We start from the raw sequence: 24334 nt of genomic DNA, 5'->3' as shown, positions 1-24334 counted from the left end.
AGAAAGGTTCTGTTCAGATCAGCCATGGCCCTGGGTGCAGAGAGGGGAATTGTGGAGAATATAGAATATAAAGGATGATCTCATTACAAAAATTAAGTTTTTAAAAAAATTCTAGACAGTACAAAATCCAGATTTTAACTCACTTTATCCTTTGATTTTTTTTTTTTTACCAACTTGAATTCTATTAGGCTTCCAATGAAACCATGAGTCCAATATAGTCCATAACTGAGTAAGCAGGAAGAAGCCATTTCTGATCCCTAAATAATGCTTTTGGGACTGGTACTAATAATGTTATTCTTCCTTTCAAGCATTTTAAGTCCAGCAGGGGGACAACTAGTAGTTCAATTCTTAAGCAGAGTGCTCCCTTCTCATGCGGGGGAATGATGCAATCTTAAATACAGTGGTTCCCCTTTATCCACGGTTTTATTTTCCGTGGTTTCAGTTACCCACAGCCAACTGTGGTCTGAAAACATTAAATGGGAAACTCCAGAAATAAACAATTCATAAGACTTAAATCATGTGCCCCAGACATGAATCATTCCTCTGTCCAGTGTCTCCATGCCTCACACGCCGCCCACCCATCAGTCACTAAGTAGCCATCGTGGTTACCAGATCGAATGCCGAGGCATCATGGTGCCTGAGCTCGGCTCAGCCTTGTTTTACTGAAAGCCCAAGCCGAGTGATGCTGGCGATTCACATTTGCCAAAGAGAATCCTTAAAGTGCTTCTTTTCAATGCGAAGGGGAAGGTTCTCAATAAAGAAAGGAAAAAATGTACACTGAGGTTACTCAAATCTATGGTAAAAATGAATCTTCTATCCAATTGTGAGCAAGGAAAACCAAACTTGTGCTAGTTTGCTGAGAGAGAGAGACCATAGCCACATTACTTGTTACAGTACTTTATTGTTCTATTTGATTCTTTGTTATTGTTGTTCATCTCTTACTGTGCCTAATTTATACATTAAACTTTACCATAGATATGTATAGGAAAAAACATTGGGTTCAGTACTAAAAACATAACATATATGCACAGGGTTTGATACAACCCAAGGTTTCATGTGCCCACTGGGGTTTTGGAACGTACCCCTTGCAGATGAGGGGGAACAACTGTAATTGGTATTATCTGCCCCCGCCCTAGTACCATGTTAGATGGTTCCTTACACAGTATCTCACTGTTAACATGATTTTTTTTGTAGAGAAATGTTGTCGCTTTTTAAAAAAAAAGGGGGGGTTATAAAAGAAGTGTATGATTATAAAAGAAATGCAACAGGTTAAAAAGTCCCAAGCTGCACAAAAAACCTGTGCGGGAACCCTAGGTCCTGTCCCCGCCCCGCCCCCTTCAGTCCAGGCCAGCCACTGCTGGGGGTCCCCGGAGGTGTGAGATGGGTCTGTGAAGGGCTGTCTTTGCCCCAGGCAACTCCAGAGATTTGCTTGGGTTTTGAGAAATTACATTCAGTGTATTAAAGGTGCAGATCAGAAAACCTAGTTCTTTCCTTCAGCTTTTCAGTTGAGCCCAAATCCTATTCTTTTCATAAATTTAGCAAATTTTCTCACTTTTTAAGGAAACTTTGTTTCTACTTGCAAACTTAAAGAAATGCTTTACAATATCTGAAATAGCAATTATACATTTTTCTGTTCCTTTTCCTTTCTAAGTACTCCAGTTTTCCAACCAACTGTGGCCAAGAAGCTGGAAGTAAGGAGACTGCAAACGTTTCTCCTGCGCCTCTCTTTAGGGGACAGGGACAGCTTTCACAAAGCCATGTAGCCCATGTTCTCCATTGTCACCCTGTCACCGGGAGACTGAATATACACGACGGTAATGGCCAGATCATATAGAAAAATAAGACTCTGACCCACAACCTGTAGCAACCATACCAGGAAACCAACCCCTTGTCTACAATAATCAGGCCAGGAAGACAGACAGCCAGACTTATAGGAGGTCAGACTGTTCTATCTTTAGTGACAGCCTAGGAAGCCAAACAACCCAAAACAAGCAGCTCCGAATGGCCAGGACCGGGTTAATACCGCTTTCCTAATTTTTAACCCTACTTCAACTTCAGACCAAGCGGGGATTGCCAAATGTGCCCCCTACACAGTTCCACAGGACACGCCACCTGGAGGCAGCCCACCCCCCCCCCTTGCCCGTGCCCACCCCTCCCATCAGGAAGCTTTCCTTTTTCCACTGTAAAGCTTTCCTGCTTCTATTTCTGCCTTTGAGTCTCTGCCAAAATGCAATTGATGGCGGCTGACTCTGTTGCTATAGGGAGCTCAAAATAAATAGCCTTTAGTGGTTCTCCTTTAGTTGCTCTTCACTTATTTCACATTACTGTTGAAACAAGGTGGAGGGGGTTGCTGGGCGGGTAGGGCAAACACTGAGAGTTGGTAACTATGGCACATGAATCTTCTGGAAGCATAGATTGGACCATCAGGAGAGAAGCTGTGAACACAGAGTTTTGCCTTTGATAGGCAATGGAAAACCTGTGAAAGACATCAGAAGGGAAAACTGGAAGCAAGAATCTCATCTTCGTCCCTGGTGAAGATTCATTGCCCTTCTGTCTAAACTCTTGTTCCTCTGAGATGTTCAGAAGGTGCCTGGACACCTTCAGAGTCAAGAAGGAGTTTGCCTCAGTTCTCAGACAGGGAGGCTGCTCTGCAGCGTGCCTGGGGCCAGTGCTCTGCCTCACTTCGAACCCTGTTCATTGCACGGGGCGTTCAAGCACAAATTGGAGGCGATCCTGGGATAACCAACTGTGACCATGACCCTTTCACTTTATTGGGGAGATGTTTTCTTTTGTGTATGAAGCAGAAGATTTTGCAAATGTTCTTTTAAAAAAAACAGCATTTCATGCCCTGGCCGGCGTAGCTCAGTGGATTGAGCACGGGCTGCAAACCAAAGCATCGCAGGTTCGATTCCCAGTCAGGGCACATGCCTGGGTTGCAGGCCACGGCCCCCAGCAACCACACATTGATGTTTCTCTCTCTCTCTTTCTCCCTCCCTTCCCTCTCTGAAAATAAATACATAAAATCTTTTAAAAAAACAGCATTTCTGTTTCCTACCAGAAAACATAAAGTACATGGCCCTTTAAACCCCTTGCCTCATTTTTTAAAACTGTTCAGCACATGGGATCTTTTGCAATGCTGGAGTGATTTGATTTTATTTTTGTCATTTAACCTATTAGAAGCCCACCCCCACCCTGCCAAAGCCCTGGCCCTACACTTCATTTTTCATTCATTCACTCTGGGTTGACCACACCTAGGTTCTTGCAGTTAGAACCAATCCACACGAGAACTCTGATCAGAGTAGACCATGATCCCTAACATTGGTCAGCATGGATAAGCATGTTTATGGTTCCAAAGTACCTGGCCCTCTACTTCCTCTTCCCTCAGTGTCGCTTGTGGTGGCTCAGAGGGATGAGCCTCTATGACCAACAAGAAAACCACAGAGACGTTTACAGGGTGGACCTCACCACTGGGCCCTTTCACTTCTACTTTGTTTTTGAATAGACGAATCAAATTTTACCTTCAAGTGTGTGGTTCCTTTGGTACAATCAGTGTCTGCTAACTCAGTGCTCTGGCTTCAAATGAAAGTGATAGATCAACCCTGTCTTAAAGACTGGCTAGAAAAGGAAGGTGAGAAGCAGTATAGAGTCCAGGGAAAGAGACAATCAGGAAAAAGAACAAATCTCTTAGCAGGCTCAGCAAAGAGTAGGAGGTTCCAGGTGCCTCCGTTCTGCTATGAACTGTAACTACCAGAGCGTACTTCATTTTGGTTGCACCCCCAAAATACTTAAAAGGGAACACTATAAGGAGCAGCTCCCAGAAAGTTGTCTCAACTGCCCCTGTCATGGGTGGCAGTGGGTCTCCTACAGCCCCGGAGCCCCACTAAAGCCCAGAGGGAGCCATCGTGCTAATGCTTGCCCTCCACGGATAATGAGGCGGGGCGATGCATTTTGGGAACTCTCTTTGCAAGGAATAAATCACCTCATTACCTTTATTGTTTAGGAGATTGTACTGAAAACCTTAAATAAAATTCTTCCCAGATAACATTCTTTTACATCACCGTTTGAAGTTCCAGCACCCAATCAATGGGAACTGTGTAACTCCAAACATTCGGTGGTGTCGCTCAACATGAGAAAAGAGACAGTCCCCTCCCTGGCTCTTTAGGGCTCTCTCCCCAGGGTTTCCTGGGCTCCAACCCTTTGCAGGCGTGAGCCCTGATAATTACCACAGTATCATTGTTTTCCAAACCTTGTCCTAATTAACATCTCCATTCATTCATGGCCAACTAATTACTTAATATTCATACTCCTGCTTTCCGCCACCTGCTGCACCTAAAGGTAAGAAAGAGCTCACCAGCATCCTGCTCACAGACCATTGCTGATGCCCCAGCCCACAGATGCCTCCTGGATGACTGGTCTGGTACGAACACCTGTATTCTTCAGCCCTCCATCTTCTTAGGAATTTTCTGGCCATGCTGCACCATCCCAACTAATTCAAATCTTTATATTCTGTGAACCACGCCTGGGGCCAATGTACTCCACCTCCCTGTCTGCCATCCTATGCATTGTAAGTGATGAGAGGAAAGGAACAGAAACTTTGCCTGAGGTACAGACTGAGGATTTTAATCTGTCTACCTAAGAATCTCAAGGTAGTTGGCCTCACCAAAAATGTATCCTGTTTCAGTTAGGGTTAGTCAACAGGTACATTTAAAATATAACAGAAAGTCACTGAAAAAAATGAGGGCAATGTTTGGGTAGAAGACAGTGTTGATAATTATTTTATTGGGATTCCAGGCAGTCTGTCTGGAGGATGGGAAAGCAAATAAAACTTAGGAATGGAAAATCTTGGTTCAAGTCCTGAATCTTCCGCTGACTGACCCCATAACCTGTAGCGAGCTGAGACAGTGAATATACAGAGACAATGACCAGACCATACATGAAAACATAACTGATCCACAACCTACAGCAACCTGCCCAGGAAACCAACACTTTACGGCAGTCAGACCAGGAAGCCAGTCTGCTCTGAGTCAGGCTTGTAGGAAGTCATCACACTGGTATCCTGAGTGACAGTCCAAGAAGCCAAACCCTAACCCCTGAAACAGTCAGCTCCAAAAGGCTGAGACTTGATGAACAATGGATCTAATTGCCCTAATTTCTGTACCTGTTTCCAACTTAGGACCAACCAGAGAAAGTCAAATGTGTACCCCTAACCAGTCACATTGGACGCCCTACTTTTTGGAGGTTAGCCCACCTCCAGCTTCCCCGTGCCAGCGCTCTCCACTCAGGGCAAACAGAAAGCCTCTTTCTTTACTATAAAGCTTTCTCACGCCTCTGCCTGCCATTGAGTCTCTGCCAAAATGCATGTGATGATGGCCAACTCCTTTGCTACATCAAGCTCACAATAAATAGCCTCTGCTTGTTCTCACTCAGTGGATCTTTGCTTATTTCCACAAAGCTGTTAACCTCTCTAGGCTCTAGCTTTCTCATCCATAAAATGGGGCTAAATAGTTCCCAGAGCGCAATGTCATTCAATGTCCCTGATGTCTCACACTGGATTCGGTGTGCCAAGAAGTATAGGAAACCCCAGGACGAACACAAGGCATCCTCTGGGAGGTGTTTCAATGATTAAAGAAGAAATGGCCAAATTAAAATAAACATGTATATATTGTGGAATTAAATTTTAATACAAAATAACATTCAAAGCAATTGCCTGCTATGGTGAGCTGCTGCATCCAGAACCCTGCTTTTCCATTCCTCTCTTCAACTGGAACTTGGGTAGAACATTTAAAGACATATTAACACAGGCTGAAAACACTCTGTCAGCCATGAGATTCTAGGACAGTTGTCGTCAGAGTGTGATCTAAGTTCCCTGAGGGGGTCTGGGACCTTCTCAAGATGCCCACAAAGGCAAAACTGTGTTCATAATCATATGAAGACATTATTTGCCTTATTCACTTTCTTCCCCTTGTGAGCACACAGGGGAGTTTCAGAGGCTACAAACACTGAATATGGCCACAGACTGATAACTGCTGCTGTGTTCAGCATCCAGCTGTTTTCTATTAAGCTGACATTAAAACAAAATGCCCTCTTCTAACATTCTGAAAAATGCAATTGCTTTTTCATTAAACAGTTTATGTTTCGCATGCAATGGATTTATTGTTATTTTAAATTAATTTATAAGTAAATTTTTTAAATGTCTCAGTTTTAGTTTCTATTACACTAAATATTAGTAGATATTATTCACATAAATGAAAATGTTTTGGGGGTTCTCAATGCTTCAAGAGTATAAAGGGGGGTTGGTGACCAAAAACCATGAGAACCACTGCTTTAATAATAATGGAAATTTAAACCAGAGCCAACTATGGCATTCACATTTGATTTGACAATGAAACTTCATGTGTGAGAGTAACAGAAAAGACTGATACTGCCGGTCCACTCTCAATGCAGGTGAAATCCATCTTCTGGTTAATGACAATGACCTCTGTTGAAACTCAGGCTCCTACTACAGGGGGCTGCATTTGAGCTTCCACTCAGACATGCCCGTCATCCTAGCCGATGCTCTTCATTTCCCAGGTGTCTCTCCTGGGCTGCATGGTCTGACGAGCCCTGCTGCAGTTTATTTCGTGTTTCTGTTGACATACTTGGCACATGTTTGTGTATATATTTTGGACTCTAGGCTCTGTTTTGCTTGGAAATCTTGGGGCTCCAGGGAAGGAAATGTGATCAGCAATATCAGCAGACTAGCACGCAAAAAGTGGTCAGAACTACCAATCCAGGCGCCATGTAAAAGCCCAGTGCAAAAGCATGGATGCACACTGACGCTGCAGATCAGAGGCAGGAAGTAATCCTATTAAAGATATTTCTTTCAAACAAGGAAGACAGTGTGTTTTGTGTCCAGAGCAGACCTGGCAGCAAGTAGATGTTCAATAAATACTTGTTGAATGAATGAATGAATGAATGACACTAAGGGATTTAGGAAGCATACCCAGGAAAGTAGAATAGGTTAAAATGGGAATGACAGCTTATTGCTCAGGACACCAAATCAAGATCAGTAAAGCCAGAGGTGCTGGCGTGGAACAATGCTGAGTGGTCAGGAGCCCTGTTGTGGTCTGTGAGGGAGTGTCCTGTGCGTCTTTACTACAAATGCTGCTGCTTCTCCAGACACTGCTGACAATTCTCTGCTGGCCACCACCCAGCCGCCAGCCACCAAAGTGAGTCTCATTGCAAAGTGCAGATACAACAGCCTTCTGAGGTGGGCTGACCACAATGACTTTGTTACAGGACATATAAAGGCCAACGTAAAAGACAAACAAAGTGGGTCTGGGACTCTGAAGCCCTCAATCCCCACCTCCAAATGCTGCATCAATAAACTCATGGACATATCTGCTCTGTGCTCATGACGGATTCCCACATGGTGTGTCCTATTGGAGACAGACCAGCTGGGAGGTGGTCCAAGTAGCCTATCATGATATTCAAATTCTGTGACTCCTCTTCCATCGAATGGTAAACTGGAGTCTGTCTGAGCATATGAGCATTTGAATTTGGGCATTTAAACAAACATTCCAAGGTAAATGCTGACTCTCATTTTCATTCAGCCTACCAGGAAACAATAAGTAATATTTATATAATTTGACTGCCATATTTCACACAGGTTTGTCTATGAAATTAGACTTTTAAAAGAACCAACTATTGACTTTGTTGACTTATATTATAGTTTATTTTTTATTCAATACATCTGTTTCATTCTTTGCTATTTTCTTCTGGTTTATTCTGTATTCTTTTCTAATTCTTTTAAATTAGATTCATTCAACAAGTATTTGCACAGCTATTGTATAATGGGCATTGCTTAACTTGCTGGAGTGGATTTAAAGTACTGTTGCTTGGCTCATTAATTTTCTAATATTGACATTTAAGACCATTATTTCCCTTTAAATCCCATTTTATCTATAATTCACAAGCTTTTATGTGTACAGTCCTTTGTTGTGGTGGTGGTGGTGATTAAATTCTAAATATTTTTAATTGTTTATTTTGTTTCGCTTTTTATTTTTAAATATCTTTTTTTAAAGACTTTATTTATTTTTAGAGAGAGGAGAAGAAAAGGAGAAAGAGAGAGAGAAACATTGATATGGAGTGAAACATCAATCTGTTCCCACTCTCACAGCCCCAGCTGGGCACCAGGCCCACAACCCAGGCATGTGCCCGGCCACAAATGCAAGGAGAACCTTTTGGCTTGTGGGACAACGCCCAACCCAGAGCCACCCCAGTCAGGTCTTGTTTTGTTTTTTATATTGAAATGCCTTTATTGCACTTTCATTCTTTTTTAATGCAGATTTGATTTATTTATTCTTAGAGAAAGGGGAAGGAAGGGGGAAAGAGAGGGAGAAAAACATCAGTGTGTGAAAGATACACTGATCAGTTGCCTCTTGCAACCCAGGCATGTGCCCTAACCAAGAATCAAGCCAGTGAACTTTTGCTTTGCAGGACAACACCCAACTAACTGAGCCACACCAGTCAGGGCACAGCTTTCACTCTTAAAGTAAGTTTAATTTCTTTTTCCCCAAGATACAGTGTTGTGAGATTTGAAATTTGTAATAGTTCCTTTATATGATTAAGTCTAACCTTAATTGAATTATAGCAAGAACCATATCTATAATACTTACTTTTTTACATTTGTTGAAACCTGATTTTTGAACTGTTACATAACCCATTTTTATAACTATTTCACATATGCTTAAAAATCTACTTCTCAACTGATGTCAGCAAGATGGTGGAATAGGAAGCTCCAAATCCTTATTTCCCCAAGGAAACAATTACAGACCGACTCATATAGCTTTGGCAGGGCTCTGGAAACTAGTCAAGGATCTGCGGCAACCAAGTGCACATCTGAATCATGAAAAAGCCACATTCAAAATGGCAGGTGATTTGGAGGTGTTTTTATTCAACCTCATCTGATGTGGCATGGCATGGTCAGGAAGAGGTATGCAATTCCTGGTTCCCTCTCACTGAGTGGCAGGAAAGGGAAAACTGTTTGCAACATTCTAGCCTGTTGGCTGCCCAAGGGACTAGTTCCAGTTGTACCTGACCCAGAGCTCAGATGTGAATGGCAGCATAGGTTGGATATTAGGTTGAAAGTCATGGGTGGCAGGGGTAGGTACCTGGGCATGTGAACAACTACAAAGGCACTGCAGACCATGAACACCTGGTAAGAGAGAGTGGGTGAAAGAATACAACAGAGCATCTAGGGCACCAAAGAGAAGCATGTATGAGACTCAGGGAAATTAAGACAACTAAAAGCAGTTGTGTATACGAGACAAGACTACTGGGAAGAAAGCACACCCAGAGAACACCTTGACCCTTCACATTGGCCTGATTTAGGGGCACCTTCCCCCTGATGGGCCCAGGCAATACAGCCTGGAAGAAGTAGATGTCTTTTTCAAAATGCCCAATTTTCAATAAAAGATCACAAGACATACAAAGAAATAGGGAGGTGACATCACCATGATGGTGACATAGGAGAACGCAGCCTCCCTCTATCCCCACAACTGAGATCAACAATTAGACAGCTCTCGGTGGTCAAAACCAGCTCTGGGTCTGCAGTCCACTCAAGGAATTGCAGCAACACAGTAGAACCAAAAAACTGAGAATGACTTCACAAACGGTGCTGGGAAAACTGGATAACCACAAGTGTAAGAATGAAATTAGCCCCCCATCCCACCATTTTACAACCACCCACAAAAATTAACTTCAGCTGAATTAGAGACTTAAGCATAAGAACCAAAACTAGAAATTTGTTAGGAGAAAAACAGAGAAAACACTCCTAGATATTAATCTTAGCAATGATTTTTGTATATGAAAGCAAAAGCACAAGCAACAAAAGCAAAAATTAGTAAGTGGGACTGCATCAGACTAAAAGGCTTTGTACAACAAAATAAACTAGCAACAAAATAAAAAGACAACCTATGGAATGAAAGGAAATATCTGTAAATCATAACTGAATAAAGGGTTAATATCCAAGTGTATAAAGAACTCATACGACTCAATGGAAAAGAAATAAATAATCTGATTTTAAAATGGACAGATGATCTGAATAGATATTTTTCCAGAGAAGACATACAAATGGTCAACAGGTACATGAAAAGGTTAGAAAAATATAAAATTTTCTTTTAAGTACATGAACAAATATAGAAAAGAGTATTATCATAATTTTGTTTTATACCCCATTTTTATTATTCTACAGATTTAAAAGAAAATGCACAAAAATAAGCATAAATCTATGTTAATGGGCACACATTATATAAATATTTAATTTCCAACATAAATAATAAAGCAAGGCAGAGATACAAAGGAATAGAGTTTTATGTTGGTAACAGCTTCAAATAAATTGTTGTAACATTAGGATGTTATAAATAATCCTCATGGTAAACAAAAAGAAAGTACCTATAAAATACAAAAGAAAGTGAGAAGGAAATCAAAATATGTCACTAAAAAAAGATCAACTAAACACAAAGGAAGACGGAGACAAAAAAAGCAGTAAGATACAGAAAACAAGAAAATGGCAATAACAAATCCTTATCAGTAGTTACTTTAAAACTAAATGGATTGAATTCCCCAACCAAAAGACATACATCATAAATATAGGCCCCAGGCAGGTGGCACTGGCCTCAGTGTACCCTGAGACTCTCGCTGAGTGGCCTCAGACCCAGCACTGGCACCAAGTTTGAATCTGTATTTACCTGGTGAACACCACTCACCCTTACCTGCTGACTCCCTGAGAACCTGCCTCATACAACTCATATACTGCCAAGGCTCTTTCGGTGCCTGAGCCTATCAGACAGGTGGCAGTGGCTACTGGGGTGCCTTGGGCCTTTTGCTGACCTGCCTCAGGCCAAGTACTGGTGGTAACCAGCCTCAGTACACAGCTTGGCCACTCCCACATGCATCCAAACCCAGCACAAGCAGCCACTAACTGTGGGTCATTTTGTACATACTAATAGGTAGCCCAGAGTGGATCACAGTATTGTCGGTCATTGACCTGAACAGAAGTCCCTCCCAAGAGGCCATAAACCAACACACCCAGTGGCTGGCTTCACATCACAGCAGAATATGACATGCTTTGCTTTCTAAGCAACATACCCAAAAGGCAGGTCTCAGCTGGCACCAGACCCTGCTGGAGTCATACCCCTCCTCTAGCAACTCATACTTTGTGGTTGTGGCCAATCATCCCAGCAAACTAGTCTGAGGGTCAACCCCCCACCCCACAAACATGGCAACAGCAATCAGGGCTCAAATACAACAGAAGGACAGACATAACCCACACAAGGGACATTCCTGGAGCACCCAGTTCATGGGATAAGGGAGATTGCACCATTGGGCCCAACAGGACACCAACTACAACAGGCAATCCTATCAAAACTGAATAATAGAAGATCTACCTAATACATAAAAACACAAAGTCAGCAAATGTGGTGACAGATGACATGGAGGCAAGCCATCTACCTGGTGCACGGTAAAACAGTGGTTATAAGGATGCTCAAGGAACTTAGTGAGAACTTCGACAGCATATAAAAGGACATTTAAAGAAGACCATTATAAAGAATGAATCAGAAATAAAGAATACAGTAACTAAAATGAACAACACACAGGACGGAATCAACAGCAGATTAGATGATGCAGAGAATCAAATCAGGAATTTGAAAGACAAGGTAGCAGAAAACACCTACTGAGAATTGCAGAAATATTTTTAAAAACCAAACCTATGGGAATAGAATAAGGGACCCCTGGGACAATATCAAATGCAACAGTATCCACACCATAAGGGTACCAGAAAGAGAAAAGAATGAGAAAGAAGAGATTGAGAACTTATTTTAAGAAATAATAATTGCAAACTTTCATCAACTGATGAAGGAAAAAGACACACAAGTCCAGAAAGCACAGAGAGTCCCAAACAAGGTGACCCCAAAGAAGTCCACACCAAGACACATCATAATTAAAACAGCAAAAGTTAAAGACAAAGAGAATCTTAAAAGCAGCAAGAGAAAGACAGTTACCTACAAGGGAGCATCCATAAGATTGTCATCTGATTTCTCAACAGAAACTATTCAGACCAGAAGGGACTGGCACAAAATATTCAAAGTAATGAAAAGCAAGTGTCTATAACCACAACTACTTTATTTGCAAGGCTATCATTTAAAATTAAAATAGAAAGAGCTTCCCAGACCAAAAAAAAAGTTAAAAACATTTATTACTACCAAACCAGGATTAGAAATAATGTTAAAGAAAACTCTTTAAGGGGAGAAAAAAGGACCATAAATATGAAAATTAAACTGGCAATAGATATATGCCTATCAATAATCACTTTTTTGTCTTATACCACACACAAGAATAAATTTAAAATGGATTAAAGACTTCATGGTAGACCCTAAACCATAAAAATTGTAGAAGAAAACATAGGCAGCAAAATCTTGAACATTCCTCATAGCAATATTTTATCAGATATAACTCCTCAGGAAAGGGAGACAAAAGAAAAAATAAATACCTGGGACTACATCAAACTAAAAGATGTTTTCACAGCAAAGGAAAATATCAACAAATAAAAAGACAACTCACAGAATAGGAGAACATATTCACCAATACATCTGGTAGGGAGTTAATGCCCAAAATTTATAAATAACTTTCAAAATTCAACACCAAAAAAAGGAAACAATCCAATTAAAAACGTGGGCGAAGGACTTGAATAGACACTTCTCCAAAGATGACACACAGATGGCCAATAGACATATGAACAGATGTTCCATGTCACTAACCATCACAGAAATGCAAATTAAAACCACAGTGAGATATTACCTCATACCTTTCAGAATGGCTATCATCAATAACTCAACAAACAGCTAGTGTTGGCAAGGATGTGGAGAAAGGGGAACGCTTTGGCACTGTTGGTGGGAATGTAGATTGGTAAACAGTATGGAGATACCTCAAAAAATTAAAAATGGATCTGCCTCTTGACCCAATGATCCCACTTCTGGGAATATATCTGAAGGTACCCAAAACACTAATTCAAAAGAATGTAAGCACCCTTAAGTTCATTGCAGCGTTCTTTACAATAGCCAAGGTATGAAAGCAGCCCAAGTGTCCCTCAGTAGATGAGTGGATAAAACAGCTATGGTGCATTTACAGAATAGAATACTACTCAGCCATAAAAATGAAGAAACTGTTACCCTTTGCAACAGTATGGATGGACGTGGAGAACATTATGCTAAGTGAAATAAGCCAGTCAAAGACAGACAAATAGCATATGATTTCACTCATATGTGAAATCTAATGAAAGTTTGAAGTAATAAGCAAAATAGGATAAACTCATAGATGGAGAGCAGCATGACAGTTAATGGTGGTGTGGGCAAGAGGTTAGGGAATGGAGAGATTGAGCAAAAAGGGAAAAGGATTCATGGACATGGACAACAGTGTGGGGTAGTGGCTATAAGAGGACTAAATAATGATGGAGAAAAGTACAATAAGGAAATCTATAATCACTTTACATATAAATGAATTAAATGTTCCAATCAAAAGACATAGGGTAGTAATTGGATAATAAAACAAGATCCCCACACATACATGTGCTGTCCACAAGGGACCCACTTTAGACATACACACAGACTAAAAGTAAAGGGATAGCAAAGATATTTTATGCAAATGGAAACTAAAAGAAAAGCTATAATAGCAATACTTATATCAAAGAAAATAGACTTTTAAAATAGGCTATACTAAGACACTACAAGGATATTACATAATTATAAATGATCAATATAAGAAGAGGAAATAACCCTTGTACACATTTATAAATCCAACATAGGAACAACTAAATACATAAAACAATTATTGATGAGAATAAAGGGTGAGACCTACAGTAATATAGTTAGAGTAGGGGACTTTAACACCCCACTGACATCAATGGATAGATCTTCTAGACAGAAAGTGAACAAGGAATCAGCAGTCTAAAATGAAACATTCAATCAAGTGGATTTGATTGTTATTTTTAGAGCATTTCGCCCAAAGCTGCAGAAGTGCACATGGAATATATTTCAGGAGAGACAACAGGTTAGATCACAAAACAAGTCTCAACAAATGTAAAAACATTGAAATCATACCAATCATTCTCTGACCACAATGGTATGAAACTAAAAAATCAATTACAAGAAAAAACAAAACACACAAATATGGGGGCTTAGTAACATGTTACTGAACAATAAATGGGTTAACGATGAGATCTAAGAAGAAATAAAAAGATACCTTGAGACATATGAAAATGAAAACACAACAACCCAAAATCTGTGGGACACAGTGAAAACTATCCTAAGAGGAAAATTCATAGCAATACTGGTCTACCTCAAGAAATGAGAAAAATCTCAAATAAACCATCTAACCTTACACCTAAAGGAACTACAAAAAGAAAAAAGAGCAAGTGAATAGAAGGAAGAAAATAATAAAGATCAGAACAGAAATTTTTTGAAAATAGAGTTTAAAAAAATACAAAAGATCAATGAAACCAAGAGCTGGTTCTTTGATAAGATAAACAATATTGATAGACCTTTAACTGGGCTCATAATTAAAAAAGAGAGAGAGGGCCAAAATAAATAAAATCAGAAATGACAGAAAAGTGACAGCAGTAACAACTGACACCACAGAAATACAAAGGATTATAAGAAAACACTATGAACAACTACATGCCAACAAGTTGGACAACCTGAAAAAAAATGGATAAATTCCTAGAAACACACAATCTTCTAAGACTGAATCAAGAAGAAAGAGCAACACTGAACAGATTAATTACAACCGATGAAATTGAAGCAGGAAGCAAAATACTCCCAACCAACAAGTCCTGGACTAGATGGCTACACAGGTCAATTTTACCAAACATTCTGAGAATAATTAACACCAATTCTTCTCAGGTTATTTCAAAAAATTCAAGGAGAGAAGATGCTCATGGTCGTTTTATAAGGCTAACATTATCCTGATTCCAAAACCAGATAAAGATACTACAAAGAGAGAAAATTATAGGTCAATATCCTTGATGAACATAGATGCTAAAATTCTCAACAAAATATTACCAAACTGAATTCAGCAATACATTAAAAAGATCACACATCATGATTAAGTAGAACTTGTTCCTGGAATGCAAAGTTGGTTCAATATCTGAAAGTCAATTAACATAGCCACCAAATAAAATAAAGGATAGAAAGTATATAATCATGCAATTGATGCTGAAAAGGCAATTGACAAAATTCAGCACCCATTTATAATTAAAAAAAGAAAACCTCTCAGCTAAATGAGAATAAAAAACATACCTACACATAATAAAGGCTATATATGACAAACCCACTCCCAGCATCACACTCATTGGGCAAAAATTACAAGGGTTCCCCTTAAGATCAAGAATAAGATAGATATGTCCACTTTCCCCTCTCGGATTCAACATAGTACTGGAAGTCATAGCCACAGCAATCAAACAAGAAGAAATAATAGGCATCAAATTGGAAAGAAGTAAAACTGTCATTATTTGCTAATGGCATGACACTATAAAGAGAACCCTAAAGATTCCACCAAAAACTACTAAAACTAATAAGTTCAGTAAAGTAGAATATAAGATAACATTCAGAAATGAGTTGTATTTTTTACATCAATAAAGAACTATTAGAAAGAGAAACTAAGAAAATGATCCCACTACAATTACATTAAAAATACCTAACAACGAATTTAACCAAAGAGGTATTCTTCTAGACTTGAGAAAACTATAAGATATTGAAAAATAATTGTAGAATATACAAATAAATGGAAGCATATACAATGGCTCATGGAGAGGAAGAATTAACATCATTAAATGACCATGCTACCCAAAGCAATCTATAGATTCAACACAATAGGTAACAAAATATCAATGGCATTTTTCACAGAACTAGAGCAAATAATGCAAAAGATTTTATATGGATCCACAAAAGACCACAAACAGTCACAGCAATCTTGTAAAAGAAAAACAGAGTGGGTGGTATCATGCTACCTGATATCAAACTATACTACAAGTCTACAGTAATCCAAACAGCATGGTACTGGCATAAAAAGGACACATAAATCAATGAGACAGAATAGAGAGCCCAGAAACAACTCCATGCCTATATGGTTAATTAAAATATAACAAAGGAGGCAAGAAAATACAGTGGGATACAGAAAGTCTATTCAATAAATGGTGTTGAGAAAATTGGACAGTTACATGCAAAAAATGAAACTAGACCACTTTCTTATATGGTCAATACGAATAAATTCAAAATGGATTAAATACTTACATATAAGACTTGAAACCATAAAACTTCTAGAAGAAAACATAAGCAGTACAATCTCTGACATTGCTCTTAGTAATATTTTTCTGATATACCTCTTCAAACAAGGAAAACAAAAGAAAATAGAAACAAATGCAACTACATTAAACTAAAAGATTTTTTGCAGCAAAGGAAACCACCAACAAAACAAAAAGACAACCTATTGAATGGGAGAAGATATTCAGCAATGATACATTTGATAAGAGGTTAATATTCAAAATTCACAAAGAACTCATACAACTCAAACCAAAAAAACCCAAACAATTTATTTTAAAAATGGGCAGAGAATTTGAATAGACATTCCTCCAAAGACGACATACAGATGGCCTCTTTGTCCAGTAAGCATATGAAAAGATGCTAAACACCACTAATCATCAGAAAAATGCAAATTAAAACCACAGTGAGAGACCACGTCACACCTGTCAGAATGGATAGCATCAATAGATCAACAAAAACAAGTGTTGTCGTGCACTGTTGGTGGGACTGCAAATGGTTACAGCCACTATCAAAAACAGTATCAACATTTCTAAAAAAATTAAAAAATAGAACTACTTTATAACCCAGCTATTCCACTTTTGAGTATATATTTTTAGAAACTGAAAACACTAATTCAAAAAGACATGTGCAAACTTATGTTAATTGTACTATTGTTTACAATAAGCAAGATATGGAAGCAACCCAAATGCCCATCAATAGATGGTTCAATAAAGCGGTGCATATATCCAATGAAATGTTACCAGGCCATAAGAAAGAATGAACTTGTACCATTTGCAACAGCATGGTTAACCTGGGGGTATTATGCTAAGTGAAATAAGTCATACAGAGAAGGAGAAATAACACATGACATTACTTACATGTGGAATTGAATGAACAAAACAGGCAACACAGAAACAGAGTCATAGATACAGAGAACAAACTGAGGGTTGCCAGATGGGAGCAAGGTTGGTAGGGGAGGGTGCTGGGAGAAGAAGGTGAAGGGATTCCAAAGCATGAATTAGTAGTTACAAAAAAGTCATGGGAATGTAAAGTACAGCTTGGGATTATAATCAATAATATTGTAATGATTATATGTAGTGCCAGGTGGGTACTAGAATTATTAGGAAGATCACTTTGTAGATTACAGAATTGTGTAACGACTATGCTGTACACCTGAAACTAATGTAAAATAATATTAAATGTCAACTGTAATTGAAAAACAAAAAGTAAAATAAAATATACTACATTTTTAACAATAACAAAATATATGGTATTTATATACAATAGAAAATTACCAGCCATAAAAAAGACTGAAATCTTGCCATTTGTAAAAACATGAGTGGACCTAAAATGTATTATGCTAAGACATAAGACAGAAAAAGAAAAATGCTATATGATTTCACTTACATGTGAAATCTAAAACAAAACAAATGAATATGCAAAACGAACCAGAAAGAGAACCATAGATCAAGAGAACAAGCTGATGGTTGCCAAAGAGGAAAAAGGTGGGGATAGGTGAAACAAAATCCTCGTAAAAACAGTGCTTTGTGTGCTATAATACAATGCTAAATAAGTATGTAGAAAGAAATAATAATAGACCACCCACAAAGAAGATAAAAAACAAATAGAGGACCTGCATAATATTATATACTATATTAACATACAGCAGAATACAATTTTCCTCAAGTGCACATGGTATAGTCTCCAGGACACACCATATATTAGGCCAAAAAACAAGTCTTAACGAACTTCAGACTGAAATTATACAAAGTATCTATTCTGATAACAAAGAAATAAAATTTGAAGTCAATAGAAGGAAATCTAAAAAATCCCGAAACATGTGGAAATTAAACAACGTACTCTTAACCTTTGGATCAATGATGAAATCAAGGAGAATTGGAAAATATTATGAAACAAATGAAAATGAAAATACATGCCCACATCTATGGGGTTCAGTAAAAGCAATGCTGAGTGGGTAATTCGTAGCAGCAAATGCTTATATTTACAAAAAAGAACAATCTCAAAACAACAATCTAAGCACCTTAAGGAACTTTAAAAGAAGAAGAAAGTAAACCCAAAGTTAGTGGGGGGATAAAATGATAAAAATTAGAACTGAGATAAACAAAATTGATAATAAAAAACTAATAGAGAAAAATCAATGAAATAAAGAGTTGGTTATTCAAAAATATTAACAAACTTGACAAAACATTAGCTAGAGTAACTAAAAAAGGTTAACATCAGAAATGAAAGAAGGGACATTACAATAAACTTTACAAATATAAAAAGGATAAGAGAGGACGATAAGCAAATTGTACATAAAATTCCTAGAAACACAGAATTAACACCAGTCCCCCTCGAATGCTTCCAAAAAATTGAAGAGGAGAGGATATTTCCAAACTCATTGTATGACATCAGCATCACTCTGCTACCAAACCCTGACAAGCACACTGCAAAAGAGGAAAACAACAGACAAATATCCCTGAAAAAAGTTGCAGCTAAAATCCTCAAGGAAATACTAGCTGACAGAATTTAACAGCACATTAAAAAGATTATACACCACGACCAAGGGGGAGTTATTTCTGGAATGCAAGGATGGTTCAACACACAAATGGTAATCAGTGTAACAGAACGAACAGAATGAAGGTGGGAGGACCCTCATCATCTCAACTGATGCATAAAAGGCATTTGGCAAAATGTAACACCTTTCAATGACATAAACACTCAACAGACAGGAAATAAAAGTTAACTACCTCAACATAATAAAGGCTGTCTGTGACAAGCCCACAGCTAACATCATACTCGTTAGTGAAAAACAAAGGTTTCCCTCTAAGCTCAGTAACAAGACAAGGGGGGCTACTTTCATCACTTCCATTCAACATGGTTCTGGAAGTCCTAGTTAGAGTAGGCAAGAAAAAAGAAATAAAATACATTCAAGGTGGAAAGGGAGAAGTGAAATTATATCTGTTCACAGACAATATTTTATATGTAGAAAATGCTAAGTATTCCAGACCAAAATATCTTAGAACTGATAATTTAGTGAAGTTTCAGGATACAAAATCAACACACAAAAATAAGTTGCCTCTTTATTCATTCACAATGAAAAATTCAAAAGGAAATAAAGAAAACAATTTCATTTACAATAGCATCAAAATGAAGCAAATACTTAGGAATAAACTTAGCTGAGGAGGTAAAAGACTTGTACACCGAGCTCTACCGGCGGTGTTTGGTGGTGGGATGTCTCATGGAAGTTCCCCACTCCCAGGCATGGGTCCCTGGCTTCTTGCCTCGGAAGCGCAGCAGCCATCACCGCGGGAAGGTGAAGGGCTTCCCCAAAAGGATGACTCCTCCAAGCCTGTCCGCCTCACAGCCTTCCTGGGCTACAAGGCTGGCACGACCCACATCATGCCTGAGGTGGAGAGGCCAGGATCCAAAGTGAACAAGGAGGAAGTTGTGGAGGCTGTGACCATTGTGGAGACATCGCCCATGGTGATCGTGGGTCTTGTGGGCTACGTGGAAGCCCCTCGTGGCCTCTGCACCTTCAAAACCATCTTTGCCGAGCACATCAGTGATGAATGCAACAGGTGCTTCTATAAGAACTGGCATAAATCTAAGAAGAAGGCCTCCACCAAGTACTGCAAGAAGTGGGAGGGTGACGATGGCAAGAAGCAGCTGGAGAAGGACTTCAGCAGCACGAAGAAGTACTGCCAGGTCATCCGCGTCATCACCCACACCCAGATGCGCTTGTTTCCTCTGCGCCAGAAGAAGGCTCCCCTCATGGAGATCCAGGTGGATGGAGGCACGGTGGCTGAAAAATTGGACTGGGCCCGTGAGAAGCTGGAGCAGCAGGTCTCTGTGAGCCAGGTGTGTGGACAGGTCAAGATGGTCGATGTCACTGGGGTAACCAAGGGCAAAGGCTACAAAGGAGTCACCAGCTGCTGGCACACCAAGAAGCTGCCCTGCAAGATCCACCGAGGGCTGCACCAGGTGGCCTGTATCAGGGTGTGGCATCCTGCCCAGGGGGCCTTCTCCATGGCCTGGGCTGGGCAGAAGGGCTACCACCACCACACTGAGATCAACAAGAAGATCTACAACATTGGCCAGGGCTGCCTCATCAAGGATGGCAAACTGATCAAGAATGCCTCCACCAATTACGATCTGTCTGACAAGGACATCAGCCCTCTGGGTGGCTTTGTCCACTACAATGAAGTGACCAACGACTTCGTCACGCTGAAAGGCTGTGTGGTGGGAACTGAGAAGCGAGTGCTCACTCTCCGCTAGTCCTTGCTGGTGTAGACCAAACGGTGGGCCCTGGAGAAGATCGACCTGATGTTTATCCACACCATTTCCCAGTTTGGCCAGGGTTGCTTCCAGACGATGGAGGAAAAGGAAGCATTCATGGGACCACTTAAGAAAGACAGAATCACAAAGAAAGAAGGAGCCTAATGTCAGGAGCAGATTGTGCAGCTGGTGGGATCTCAATAAAATTATTTTCCAGTGTGTGTGTGGAGGGGAACTTGTACACAGAAAACCAGAAATCATGGCTACAAAATTTTTTAAAAGACACCAACACATGAAAAGGCATCCTGTGCTCTTGGGTTCAAAGACTAAATGTTAAAATGTCAATGCTACCTAAAGCAACCTACAGGTTTAATACAATGTCTAACATAATCTCAATGACATTTTTGGCAGATTTAGGAAATTTATCCCAAATTCATAAGAATCTCAAGGAACCCAAAATAGCCAAAACAATCTTGAGAAAGAACAAAGTTAGACTTCAAAACTTAACTGTAAGTGTATAGTAATCCATGTGGTACTGACAAAAAGACATAAAACTATTTATATTACATCCTGAGTCAGATAATTCAACATCAGAACACCCTCCGCATCTAATTTTGTTTTTTATTGCTTTGGCTAACATTGCCACACACAATGATTTGTTCCCACTGTGTTTTGAAATTTTGAACTGTGAAGTCGTATTTGGAGATTAACGTATAAGAATCTTGCAGAACCTGAGTAAGGACATAAATCTCCTGGAGGAGGTGTGTTTGCTTTTGCCAGGGCCTCTCCTTTCTGCCCTGAGGGGTTGGGGGTCGGGGTCCTCTTAAACAAGACCCACTTTAATTCCTCAGACAAAGGTTTCCTAGACGCTCAGGTCCTACAGGCTCAAATCCCAAGCCCACTCATAGGAAGGCCTTGTTTACAACAGGGAAGACTTTTTTTTTCACCCTGGAGCTAAAGCCATGATATAAGCAGGTGTCCTTGTCCTTTCTCTTTGACAGCAGGTGGATTTCTTTTCTAGTATATTTCTTTATTCACAGTGACCCCTTGAGGTCCTGGCTGTGGAGGAGTCTCTAAGGTCCATTCCCCATTCTGTGTGAGTCTAAAGCCTCATCTTCTATCTCCTGTTCAACATTAAAATGAAAGCCCCTTGGTTTTAGAAGTGACAGATGTTCCCTGGGAAGTCAGTGCATCAGGATGAATGGCCACACAGGTTTCCAGCTCACTCTTGGTTTATGGTCCCCAGAGATTTCTCTTATATTCTTAGATTCGGCTATATATTTAAAGGATGTTTGCTATATTTTATCTAGCATTTGTAGGGGTTTTATATTAGGATATTTTTTGGATATTTAGGCTTTTTAGGATATTTAGTCTGCCACATTGCAAAATGTATGTGTTACTGTTGGAATAAGGAAAAAAATAATTTTCTTTCTCTTTAAAGTCTCAGATCAGGGTTCAGTCTTGCAAAACCTTTATCAGGTGTCTAACTCCCAGGTTCATTTCTGTTGTCACTTGTTCCCAAGTTGCTTTCATAGTGAACCGCTTAAAATGAGATTCAGGTCCATGGGGCCCCACTTTGGGGCATGGAAGGCAGGGTAGATGGGGAGCTCCATCTGACTCAGAGTCTAGATGTTAAAAAAGAAAAACTCCAAGGACTAGATCAGGGCAGGGGCAGATTGTGAGAAGAGAAAAAAAAAAATCACACTGAGCCCTTAAGGCCCGTAATCAGGAAAAAAATACAAGAAACTCACGAGGTGTGGCATTCTTGTGTAGGGCCTTCTTCACTGGACCATCGTAAGATGTAAAGGAGACAGGAGAAGGCGCCACATGGAGCCCTTGGCACGTTGTAAACATTCAGTGAATGGCGGCTGTGACTAACATGCAGCCATTCTTGTAGAACAGGGACTCACAACTTGAAAATATATAAATATTTAGGCAACAGGGGAGAGTTCTTCAGCACCCTACCTCAGGTTACTCTTACCCTGCCTATTTATGAATTATATGTGCCCAGATTACCTCTAAGGTTTACTAAGAACAATATTCGTAGATGAACAAGATTTGTTTTGTAATCTAACCAGGAAAGAAAACAACTCACAGAGAATTGAAATAATTGGCACCAAAGCCACCCGTTTGTCCATCCCTCAGCCAGACATGAAACTCAGGTTTGTTAGGCTTTGCACCTCTGTCCCTTTACTTCTCCACTGTCCGCATAGCTCTCCCGCACCATCACCGGGAAATCAGTTGACACTGTCACAGGAGGTGTCGAAGACTTTCCTGGGGGAGAGAACATGACAGAGGACATTTGTGGACTTTCCCGGGTTTGGGGTGGTTTACAACAACCCTCTCTAACAGAGGGAAGTAAATGCTGTGCATCTCAAAGACAGCAGGTCAACACAGTTTTTTAAAGTTCATACCATTAATTCACATTAAGGAAAACCACAAGAAAGAAAATGAAAGAGAAAATTTCCTTAAACAAGGCTTTAACAGTCTGTGGCCTCTGGGCCAAATCTGGGGAACCACCGGCTTTTGTAAATAAAGTTTTATTTGGGACACAACCACAGTCATTTATTTGTGTATTGTCTATGGCTGCTTCATCCTACAAGGGCAGAGTTGAGTAGTTGTGACAGAAATCGTGCTACTCAAAAACCTAAAATAAGTGTTCTACAGAAATGAGTTTGCTAACCTCTGTCAAAACTCTCTATTTCAGTCTTCTTGTCTGATGATGATCCAGTGTGACAAAGATAATGAAGATGCCCATTTTCCTCACTATTTTTAGGGAGACATTCCTGCCTTTATTTTCTTCCTTCCCTCCACTATCCTGTTATACTGCTCACTATATCTCTAGCTATGGTTTTCTTATTTCTAAAAGAGAATATATGTAGCATTATTGTGAGAATTTCAGGAGGCAGTAAAGTGCTTCATGTAGATGGTAACTATGATTAAAACCCATCCATTCATTTTGTACATACTTATTGAGTTTGTTATGGATCGAATTGTGCCCTCTTCCCAATTCCTATGTTGAATTAGCAACCCTTAGTACCTGAGAACATGACCTTATTTGGAGATTGGGTCTTCACAGAAGTAATCAAGTTAAAATGAGGTCATTAGGGTAAAATTTAGATACAGACACATACACAAAGCAAAGATGAGTGGAGACACAGGGAGAAGGTGACCATCTGTAAGCCAAGGAGAGAGGCCTGGAACAGCTCCTTCCTTTACAGCCCTGGGAAGGTGCCAGTCCTTGTTTCAGACTCCAAAATAGGAAACAGTAAGTTTCTGTTGTTTAAGGGTTATGGCCTGAATATGCCCACCTCCCAATTTGTATGCTGAGCCCCTATACCCCAAGGTGACAGTATTTGGAGATGGGACCTTTGGGAGGTGATCAGGTCATGAGAGTAGAGCTCCTGTGATGGAATCAGTGCTCTCATAAAAAGAGCACAGAGAGTTTGCTTCCTTCCCCTCTCTGTCATGTGAGGACACAGCAAGAAGGTGACCATCCACAAACCAGAAAGAAGGGTCTCACCAGGAACTGAATAAACAGGCACCTAGACCTTGGACTTCCCAGCCTCCTGAACAGTGAGAAATAGATTTCTGTTGCTTCAGCCACTCACTGTATGGTATTTGTGTTATGGCAGCCTGAAATGACCCAGACATTAAGCCACCAAGTCTGTGCTACTTTGTGGCAGCATCCCTAGCACCATGATACAGATTTCTATGAG

General features: G+C 39.8%; 1 pseudogene; it reads left to right on the top strand.

The window, feature by feature from the left end:
* The first annotated feature begins 19544 nt into the window (after positions 1–19544).
* LOC114513804 lies at positions 19545–20834 on the top strand (annotated as a pseudogene).
* The last annotated feature ends 3500 nt before the right edge of the window (positions 20835–24334 follow it).

Source organism: Phyllostomus discolor, chromosome 2 (assembly GCF_004126475.2).
Source record: "Phyllostomus discolor isolate MPI-MPIP mPhyDis1 chromosome 2, mPhyDis1.pri.v3, whole genome shotgun sequence".
NCBI classification, from domain to species: Eukaryota; Metazoa; Chordata; class Mammalia; order Chiroptera; family Phyllostomidae; genus Phyllostomus; species Phyllostomus discolor.
This window is presented reverse-complemented; position numbering and strand designations above follow the sequence as displayed.